The 11,421-nt window shown below is 42.0% G+C and overlaps 1 long non-coding RNA gene across 2 annotated transcripts; it reads right to left on the bottom strand.

The window, feature by feature from the left end:
• On the bottom strand, window positions 1-5,645 carry LOC134216274 (uncharacterized). 2 transcript variants are annotated; one of them, XR_009980585.1, is made up of 3 exons: window positions 4,953-5,645; window positions 4,580-4,731; window positions 1-103 (listed from the first exon to the last, which is right to left on the bottom strand). It is a non-coding gene; the product is annotated as an uncharacterized LOC134216274 (long non-coding RNA). The 2 variants fall into 2 exon arrangements; XR_009980588.1 differs by having other exon boundaries at window positions 4,957-5,645.
• Between the last annotated feature and the right edge of the window lie 5,776 nt (window positions 5,646-11,421).

Genomic DNA, 11,421 nt, shown 5'->3' with positions numbered 1-11,421 from the left:
TACCAACTCCCAGCCACACGTTTTGCCTCGCCTGCGGAGTTTGCCCCTTGTAGCCCCTTATCTGACTTCGGTGGGCCATGGTGAGAGCGCTTCCAATTGCTATCTGGAAAGTGTTAATAGAAAAACGTTTGAGAAACGTTGCCTTAATCCATTTATTCGGTAAATGATGATGAAAATTTCGATACCATACAGTATCTCCTTCTGTCAGTGTGTCTAAACCGTCATTCGACTTTTTCGGTATATTAGACATATTTTTGTCATCATTTACATCAATTGGAGTCTGCGGTACTTGTAAATAATTTCTATAAGTCTTTTTTGGATTCAAAAGGTCCAAAATCGTTTTTGGTTTGAAATTAAATATTTTCTCTGAGGGAAATTGCCCATCACACGAAACAATATTATTTCTATAATTCATTAGAAATAAGTTTATCTGATCCTCCAAATCAACATCTTGCAAGTCTGGGTCTAATAAAAACTTTTTCAATACTGTTTTCACAGTTCTCACCAGCCGTTCCGCCTGCCCATTACTGGAGGGGTTATAGGCTGGACTTTTCAATACTTTTATCCCCTGCTTTTCAAGAAATGTTGTGAATGAATATGAATTAAATGGAGGACCACCGTCCGATACCAGTACATCTGGTAAACCAAATCTAGCAAAATAAGCTACCAATTTCTTCACCACTTTTGCACAATCCGTGCCCTTCTTCATCCATTCTACCTCCAACCACTTTGAGAAAGAATCAACAATCAGTAGAAAAGTGTGGTGAGAAAAATAAAAGAAGTCTATGTGGACTCGGCTGAAAGGTCTTGTAGTAGGTTTCCAGTTGGACAAAACTTTTGTTTTTGGTACTATTACCATACTTCCACAATTGTTCCAATTGTGATGTGAATTCGATACATACTTTTCAATGTCTTTATTAATGCCAAACCAGTACACTTGCCTTCTTGCCAATTGTTTCATTTTAACTATTCCTGCGTGGTTGGCGTGTAAAAGCTTCAAAATTCCGTTTTGCATTTTATGTGGAATTACCACCCTATTCTGGTACAAAACGCACTCTTCAACAATTTCCAAATCAGTTTGATTTGCAAAAACGTCCATAAGACATTTATCCAACTTTTTTGGCCATCCATCACGCAAATATTTCATAAGTTGTTGTAAAAACTTGTCGTCCTTTGTCCATTTGGCAATCAAAGCAAAATCAATGGGTAATTCATCACCAAAGTTTATACTTTTTATAAACTCATGATCTAACTCAATAGGAACCTTCTGCTCTAATGGGAATCTCGAACAAAAATCCGCGTTTCCCATTTTTGCAGAAGGTCTGTACCGTATTTCAAAATCGTAAATCGAGAGTTCAAGTATGTATCGTTGGAGTCTTGTTACAAATATGGAATTTTTCCCTTCTTTGCCGAAAATCCCTATCAATGGTTTGTGATCAGTATAAGCAATGAACCTTTGCCCATATAAATATTTATGGAATTTTTTAATAGTACAAACCAAGGCCAAAGCTTCCAGATGAAGAATTGGGTAACCTTTCTGCGCGTCATTTAACGTAAAAGAGGTAAAACTAATAGGCTTTTCGATGCCTTCTACCACATGTGCAATCACTCCTCCTAGGCCATAGCCTGAAGCGTCTGTTACTACTACAATGTCTTTTGATGGGTCATAAAATTCTAAAAAATTGGTATTAACCAGTGCGTTTTTGCTTTTTTGGAAAGCTTTTTCACAATTACCATCCCAAACAAATTTAGTATTTTTCTTCAATAGTTTATACAAATGGAATAACTTGATAGACATATGGGGCACGAAACGATTATAGTAGTTGATCAAGCCTAAATATGACTTTAGCTCAGTCACATTTCTAGGAACCTTTGCTTTTTGAATTGTTGAAATTTTGTCTGGACTAGGTAGTAACCCATTTTCGCTAAGAATATGGCCCAAATAAGGCAATTCTGACACAAAAAATTTACATTTCTCAACATTTACTTTGATATTTGCATTTGCGAGTCTTGGGGGGGTCCCGTAGCGTAGTTGGCTACACGTTCGCCTCATAAGCGAATGGTCATGGGTTCGATTCCCAGCCCCTCCACCAAACCCTTGTCAGTTGCCAGAAGCGCAGTCCGTACGGTGGCGTTTTGGGGAACGCGCCTCACCGAAACGGCTGCCTGATGACGACTGACAAAACTGTTCTTCTCGGGGGCATTCCTCCAACGTTCTTCAATTAATGGCAACCGAACAAAGCAACGATCACTGGATTCACCACATGGACAAATGAACACAATGGACTCACGATGATATGGACTGGTAACGACAACAATAACGAATTATGGACATCTAAAAATAGATTCTGTGTGGACTCTGTACAGCAGAGTACCACAGTAGATCACGGCACAGTAGCGGTTAAGAACACAGAGTGCCTACCAAATAAATATATACGAATAAAAATTTGCGAGTCTTTCCAAAACAAGAAACAATTTTTCACGACAAATCTCCAAGTTTTCACCTGCTATCAGTACATCATCAAGGTAAACATAAACGTTTATAATCCCTTCTAAAATTTGATCCATAACCTGTTGGAAAATCGATGCACTTGAGGAAGCCCCCTGAGGTAAACGATTATAGGTGAACAATCCCTTGATTGTGTTGATCACCATAAATTTCTTGGAACGTTCAGTCAATGCTAGCTGTGTATAAGCTCCCTCCAGGTCTAGCGTACAAAAAACTTTACAATTTGCCAATTTAGCGAACAAGTCGGCTGCCAAAGGTAAAGGGTAAGTATTTGGTATTAAAACTTTATTTATTGAAACTTTACAATCAATTACGAGTCTTATTTCATTATTTTTTTTCATAACTACAACCACTGGTGATGCCCATTCACTGGTCTTCACCGGTGTAATCACATTTTCTTTTCTAGTTTTGTCAAATAATCCAGGACTTTTCCCTCAACCTCATAGGCCCTTTTAAAAATAGGGACATCACTTTTTAACACCAAATCAGCCTCAAAATCTTTAATGGGCGTTGAAAAATTTTTCATAAAAACTTTCGCAAATTTGCTTTTAATTTCCCCAATAATACACTCTTTGTCCGTTGAATCTACCCTGTTTACCATTTGATCACTAAGAAAATTGTTCCTCCATTGAGGAAAGAAAACATCAAGCCAATTTCGGCCAAACAAGGGGATAAATTTAAAATCTGTGTTTAAAATTAAAAGATTTAATCTCATTTTCAATCCATTTAGATTCACTAAAGCATTTGTTTCCCCTTCAATTTTTAGTTTTGACCCATTGACAACTAGCAGTTGCTTCTCACTCATGGTTAAAGGCTTTTTGAATAACGAAAAATATTGAGATTTTCCCATAACGGTTACACTAGAACCACAATCAACCTCCATTTGTACCAAACGATCATCAATTGAGACATTTATAAGACATGGTTCACTTATTTTATTAAGAGACGCAACACACATACACTGCAAATCACCTGAATTCCATTCATCATCATCGCTGTCATTGTCAGCTCCCTGAAACGTCGACATTCTGCCCATTAAAGTGCTCAGGTCTTTCTCCGCGCTCGTACCCGGTTTCGCAACATCCACGAACTTTACTGCATCCATTTTCATGTTCTTTAACCTAAAACATTTCCTTTTTATGTGTCCTTTGACCCCACAAAAATCGCACGTCATATTAGAGTAGTCTGTCCTACGTCTGTCATTGTTCCGGTAATTGAATCTAATTGTCTTTTGTGCATGATTGTTGTAATCTTGGGTACGTCTTATGTTATTGTATGGTTGTGTGCTCCGGTTGTTTTGTCTGTAGGGCTGGAAACCTAATCTTTCCCTAACTGGTATCCGAACTTGATTTGGGCGCTCCGGTGTTCCCACCGGACTGTCCCTTGCCGTATTATAAACCTGAAGCAGTTGATTTATCCGAGAACCCTGAGGAAACCCCGTGTTAATAGTTTTCGCATTGTCTTTTGCTATATTCCATGTTGTAATGAATTTGTCCATAGATTCAAGGGTTAAGTTTTCCTCATTCAGAAGCCTTTGCTTCAATGCCTCATCTCTAAGTCCATGCAGAATTCTATCTTGAATAGCAATGTCTTTAAACCCGCCAAAACCGCAGAATTCCGCTTGGAGTTTTACCGCCAAGACGAAATCCTCGGCTGACTCATCCGGTTGTTGGACGCGATGACTAAACCGGAATCGCTGAACTAAATCTGGTTCGGTTTTGTCGAACCTTTGTTTCAACTTATTTACAATTTCAGCGTAATTAACTGTCGCTAATGTTCCTTGCTGAAACACAAGTTTCAACTGGGAATAAACATAGGGTCCACACAAATTCATGAAATGCGACTTTTTTTGTACTTCTGACAATTCATTTGCCTCAAAAGAAAATTGCAGACGGTCTACCCAGTCTGAAAAGGAAGTTCCTTTGCGGTATGGCTCAATACTAGAAGCCTTGCCACCTGGGATCTGATTTCCAAGCATGTTCAATTCCTTACAAAAGAAATAAAAGGAACAAAAGAAACAAAAATTCTTCAAATGTAGGCTCGCGCAATAAAAAGATCAAAACGACTTACCCGTACAGATACGATTGGCTCTCGCCCAAGGCCTTTGCCTGTGCCGACAATTGTCGCAATCACCCTCTTCCGGAAAACGACCCGAAGCCGTACTATTCGAACCACTATCAAACCTTCCTGAGTAGCACGTAACTTCCACGGTTGCCTGAGGCCTAGAGGATTAAAAGGAAACACTTTTAGTAGTAGTTTTAGAATAAAATTAAATCACAATCCTGTGACACGAACAATTGATCACTAAAGAATTATTTTCCTTTTGTTTTGTTTTTCACAATGGGCATAATGGAACAAAAGAACCACATGGAATTTCCCACCCCACAAAATTGTTCGATTTATCTATAAAACGCTTTGTAAAATTGTTTTTCACTCCGCTTACCGACCTTTCGACGAATTTTTCCCTTTTCCGCTGCCCAACAGAACGTCGCTCCGGACGGCAACAACGAAATCAGCTGCCTCCTACGGGATTATTCGGCGTCCGTATAGCAACCAACTTCCGCGGATGTATGCGACAAACGCTGCCAAGGGAAAACTGCACTCCTGATGCTCAACCGAACGGCGATCGTGGAATCAACTACCTCAAACTAGTTTATCCGGCGTCTCCAGCGTCTTTCAGCAAGCCACTCCCGCGGATTTGTCGGTAATTTGCTTTCCTTTTGCCTTCACCGTCGGCGCTGTTCGGCGTTTCGCAAAATATCACAGGCAGCCCTCAGTTCTCGTCGTTTGATATGCCTCACCGTCCTCGTGGGTTGTTTTCGGCGTGCTTTGGCTTTCTCGCAGTCGAAAAACCACAGTATTGAAGTAATTGCACCACAATGCCACAAAACTACTTATTCACTGCACACGCGGTCGATATTCGTATAAAAAAAACCTAGTCGCCAGTTGATGGAAATGAATTAAAAAACGATGCGTGTCCGTTGCTGGTCCAAATGAAAGTGGACGAGAGATTTATTCTTTATTATCTTGACAGATTGAAGCGTTACGATAGTAACGCTTATTTGACGTATAATCAAGGTTTGTGTAATTTTAGGTATTTACAATTATAAATAGTTCAGTGTGGTGGGTGACACAACACGCCATAATTTTTAAAAGAAGAAAATCGGATCCGAGATTTCATGAAGTTTTGAAAGTGGAGTGGAGATGTGTTTTCCGATTAATGAACTTGAAGGCCGGAAAATTTTATGAACAATTAGAACGCGAACCTGAACTTTAAGAAGAGGATCAATCGTTTGCATACAATCAGCCGATGAAGACGGGCAGGTGTTTGAGCTAGACCTGTGCGCCGGTCATATCATCGGCGGCGGCGGCGTGGTGGTCACTTTTGCCCCGGCGGCGGCGGCGTCACGGCGGCGCGCCGTTGACTTTTATCGGCGGCGGCGGCGTGAACTGGCGTGGATGAAAAAATCAATGGCTGAAAAAATCAATTTTACTGTGGATTTTTGGATAAAGGGGTTTGATTCACACGGTAGGAATCGCCCGTATAAAAACCGACTTCAGTGGATTAAAATTGGAATATTCTGCGTTTGCCGATCATCAAACAGCACATTCAAAATAGTCAATTGCCGGCGATACTAATCAATACCTGATTTCAAAATGTTATTTGAATTACCACTATTTTGTTTTTCTTTGATTTTGATTAATCAAATTTTAACAATAAATCCTGCTTTATCACGAAAAAGACCCCTAAGTGAAGAATTAAATTTCGGTGTCATAGAGCAAATTTGTAATACAGTCAAACCTCCATGAGTCGATATTGAAGGGACCATCGACTCATGGAAATATCGAGGAGTAGAGATGAAAATCCTTGGAAAGCTGGTTGAAGGGACCATCACAGTAACCCAGAAATATTTTTTTTAGTACATAATCCATTCAGGTTCTCTTTGGGAAATTCCTTTAATAAAACATAAAATATTCCTGCAGGAATTCATTCGGAAATTTATTAAAGAGTGAACAATTTTCTGATGGAGTTCCTAAGAGAATTTTCTAAAGGACTTTCCGAGAAAATTCCTGAAGTAGTGTTGGAAAGTGTAACAGTATTTCCAAAATGCATCAGCGGCTGCTTCCGCATCTTCCTCGATTGCACACCCCAGAGCCAACGTCATGTTCCAGGTTCTCTGCAAGTTCTTTTGCTGGTCTCTCTTCCTGCATACGCACTTCATGTCCAACCCACTGTAATCTGCCTTATTTTATCAACCTGCCTATGTCTGCATTTTTGTATACTTGGTTTAACTCGTGGTTCATTCATTCGTCTGCTCCATTTACCATTTTCCACCACGCTGCAAAGTATTGAGCACAGTATTTTCAACTCAAACACTTTGAGAATTTGATAATCTGCATCTTTTCATTGCCGTACAGGACGACTGGACGAATCAACGATGTGTACAGAGCTAGTTTTATCAGTGTCTGTAGGCAGCTTCATGAAGTTACAAAATAATTTTCTGGAGGATTTTTTAAAGGATTACCCTAAGAAATTCTATATTAAATTGCTTAAAGTAGTTTTGGAAGAATTCCTATGGGAATTTCAGGAACAATTATTGTCAAGGAACTTGCTAAGGAACTCCGAAGGAATATCAAACTGATTTTCAAAGAAATTCCAAAGCAAAATTCCGAAGCTGACAGAAATTTCCGAAGTTATCCGTTAATAAATTTCTGAAGGAGTTTTTAGAGATTTTTTCTTGGAATTTTGAAACAATTTCCTAAGGAACTCCCAAAACATTCTCTGTAGATATTTCAAAAAGAAGGATTTTCAGAAGGTAAATACGAATTTCTGAACGTCTTGACGGAATTCCAAAGGAATTTTCGGAGATATCTAAGATTGTAAGAAGTTTCTTCAGGAGTTACTTTGAAAAAAACCTTCAGGGACTTCTACGAATATTCCTTCAAGTTCAAGTTCAGGAATTCTTAAGGAAATTTCGTCCTAGAACTTTTCAAGGAATTCCAAAAGAGTCTTCTTCTTCTTCTTATTGGCATTACATCCCCACACTGGGACAGAGCCGCCTCGCAGCTTAGTGTTCATTAACCCTCAAACTGCCGGGACGAATCTTGACAACTTAAAACAGCTCGTTCTCGGTCAATTTTCAACTAAATTGCAAGCGGTTTCAACTGTGATCAAGGGGAATAGTAGCTCCAGCATGTAGATGGATAAAATGCTCAGGATGACCCTCCCTCTTTTAGAGGGGGCATTTTGAAGTGTGGTATAAGCCATTTTTTGAGTGAATGCTTAGTATTTTGAAATTTTAATATCATAACAGGTGTTTAGTATAAGTAATTAATGGTCGTTGTAAATGGTTGACAACAATAGCCAAATATACGTAAATTGGCCTCCAGGTGACCTTCCAATAGGTTCCGGAAACCCGGAATATCCGGTATAAAAGGCCAGCATAGAATCACCGAATATATCGGTCTTTCGACACCTCAAACTTCTCAGAATCTCATGGGTAACTGAGAAAACGTCATAGTTTTTCAGTAGGGTAAAACTGGCCACGGAAAAAGTTCCGGAAACCCGGATTTTTTGGTACAAAAAGCAAACATAAATCTACATAACAAAATCGGCTTCCAAATCGGCCTCAAACTTCTCAGAATCTCATGAATAATCTGGAAAAGGCCTTAGTTCCTTGGTAGGGAAAAACTGGCCGTGCAATGGCTATGGAACAGGTTTCGGAAAACCGGAATTTCCGGTACAAAATGGCCAACATAAAACTACACAATAGAATAGGCTTCCGACACCTCAATTAAAATTTCTCTTATATTTGAAACTCCCTGACTTTTTTTCAATTGCCTAATCGCTTGACTGATTATCCCCTCAAATTAAAGTTCTTACTACTGACGCCAAATTATAAATGAACCAATAACGCCAAAAATGCTGGTGCTCGGATTAGATGAATGAATTAACAATTTCAAAGGTAACATATTTTTTCTCAAGGTTTCTTTTAACCCTCAAACTGCCGGGACGAATCTTGACAACTTAAAACAGCTCGTTCTCGGTCAATTTTCAACTAAGATGCAAGCGGTTGCAACTGTGGTCAAGGGGAATAGTAGTTCCAGAAAGTAGATAGGTAAAATGCTCAGGATGACTCTTTTAGAGGGGAGTTTTGTGTCATTTTTAGAACAAATATTTAGTATTTTGAAATCATCATCATAACGGATGTTTTAGTATAAGTAATTAAGGGCCACGGTATAGATTCCGGAGACCCAAAATTTACGATACAAAAGGCCAACGTTGAACTTAAAAAAAATTAAGTCATCCGATACCTAACAATAGTCTACTCAAAATCTTATGAGTAACTAAGAAAATGCCATAGTTTTCAGCATAGTTTTTTTGTTAGGGTAGAACTGGCCATGGGATGACCACGGAAAATGTTTCGGAAACCCGGAATCTACGGCACGAAAGGCCAACATAAAACTACAATACAAATTAGTCTTCCGACACCTCAAACTTCTCAGAATATCATAAGTAATCCAGAAAACTTCTTAGTTCCTTGGTAGAGTAAAACTGGCCATGTGATGACCACGGAATAGATTCCAAAAGTCCGTATCAAGCAGTACAAAAGGCCATCATAGAACCTCGAAATTAAGCGGTCTTCCGACACTTCAAACTTCTAAGAATCTCATGAGTAATTTTGAAAACGCCATAGTTTCATGATAGGTTTCGGGAACCCGGAATATCCGGTACAAAAAGCCACGTTAGGCTATCGGAATGGGCTTTCCAGAGACTCCGAATCTTGTTCCGTGGCTATAAAATTGCCAGTATTTCTCTAAAAGAACACTTTGGCATTTTCTGGATTACTCGGGTAATTCTCAGAAGTTCAAGGTGTTTTTTTTTTCTTCCTAAACAATGGAGGGGGAATCTGCTCAACAGACATCCTGGGTTGACCAGGAAGTGCGGGGTTAGGGATCACCGAGGGAGGCTGGACTACATCCCCGACCCGCTAAACCGTTTCCATTGCTGCCAATCCCATTAAATTTTTAGTCTATGAATTCCTAGAAATAATTTCGGAAAGTGTTGGTTCTTTAATGGGTTGTTAGTGGCTTATGTGTTTCGGAAGTGAACCTATCAGAGTCTCATCGGGCATTTGTTACATTGCGGCTTTGCGGCAGCTTCGCTGCCTGGCGCGGAAGCAAAGTTAGTTTAGTGAGCTTCCCCGCTTGTTTCATTGGCACCCTCGAGGTTAGCTGCGTGTCCTTGCAGCATCGAACACCGTAACTCGCTTTTTTAGAAGAACACCATGGTATCGTGCCAGCGCGTTGCCGGCTTTCCAGGTGGCCTTACCACACCCTATGTCCTCGGAAGTTGGGAAGGGTCGACATCGCGCCTGCTTCCCTCTGCACGACTGGTATCAAAAATGATGATGCCGCGTGCACCCCAAATTGACCTTTCCGCGATAGGGCCTATTCGCCAGCACACAGAGGGACTTGCCGACGCGAGGCCTACGTCTGCCCCAGCCTTGACGAGGACCCCTTTCCGTCCTCGGGCTCGGAACCCGCCCGGTTGACCGACGCCGCGAAAGCGACGATATCATGTTGTTCTTCGCGCGGCCACTTGTTCGATAAAAGGATCGAGTTCGACCACAGAGCATGACCACCGGTATGACCCATGAAGCCGACTCCGATCCCTTGGACCACCTCTTATTTGCGCCTGAACTAGCCATCCTTGAGTCCACGCGCCACCTTCTGTGTAGCTCCGAGACGATTCGGGCGATAGCCGATAAAACGGCGTTCCAGCCAACTTCATCTTTACACATCCTCCGAACTAGGTTGTCCGGGGTAGTGTCCAGACCACATGTGGCAAGCATGTGGTCACGCATTGCGCGAAAACGTGAGCACACGAACAACACGTGTTCCGCCGTTTCCTCTAAACCTGCGCACACCAAACACTCGGGCGAGGCCGAGCAAGCCAGCTGCGTTACCTGCACTTTGATTTTGCAGCACGCTTAAACGCCGGGCACATCGAACCCCCCATGGGGTGCTTGCTGTTCACGGCTTTGCTGGAACAAATCAAACAATTGGGAGGGTTCGTGCAGCATTGTGCCTTATGTGCCTCCAATCCGCAGCGTCGGCAGAGATTGCTTCTGTCAGGGCCTTTGCAGTCCCATTTCTTGTGCCCCGGTTCCAGGTACTTGAAGCAAACTTCGGGTTGCTCGTATATGTGCACAGGGCATACCGACCATCCCACCTTGACGCTCCCTAACTTGACTACCTTGGAGGCGTCCGCTGCAGATAGCCGAACCAATGCTACCTGCGTCCCTGCCGGACCTTTCCGTAGCCGAACGGCTGCGGTGGGCGTCTCCACTTCACACTGTCGCCGCAGTGCCGTGACGAGCTCTTCGACTTCAGTGATCTCATCCAGGTCTTTAACCCTTAGATTCACCTCCGTCGTGAGTGCCCTCACCTTGACCGTCTCGCCTAGGACCTCCTCCACCTACTTCTTGTAGGCGGCGCCCTTTTGCGAGACGCCCCGCTTCAGCTCGAGTATCATCTCGCCCATCCGGGTACGTCTTATTCAACGTACGTCGGCGCCGAGTTCACCGAGCTTGACGTCATTCCTCATCGCCTTCAAAACATCCGAGTACTTAGCCTCGTCCGCCGTGATGACTAGGGCATCGCCCCTGGAGCGATCGGCGCCTACTCTAGACTTCTTGCTACCCTCATTCGCCTGAGCCTTGGAATTGACTTGGTTTTCCATTTTGGTCCCACGAGTTGCTCGGGAAAAGAGGTCCACCACGCCAGAGCCCAGCATGACGCGGTAAGGGACAATTACTGTGGAGGGTGCCCAGGTACCCCACAGGCTCCGTTAAAGGCCTAGCTTATTATTTCACCCCCTTGGCCATGCATCCCCTCGGCACGGGTCG

This window comes from Armigeres subalbatus, chromosome 1 (assembly GCF_024139115.2).
Source record: "Armigeres subalbatus isolate Guangzhou_Male chromosome 1, GZ_Asu_2, whole genome shotgun sequence".
Taxonomy (NCBI): domain Eukaryota; kingdom Metazoa; phylum Arthropoda; class Insecta; order Diptera; family Culicidae; genus Armigeres; species Armigeres subalbatus.
This window is presented reverse-complemented; position numbering and strand designations above follow the sequence as displayed.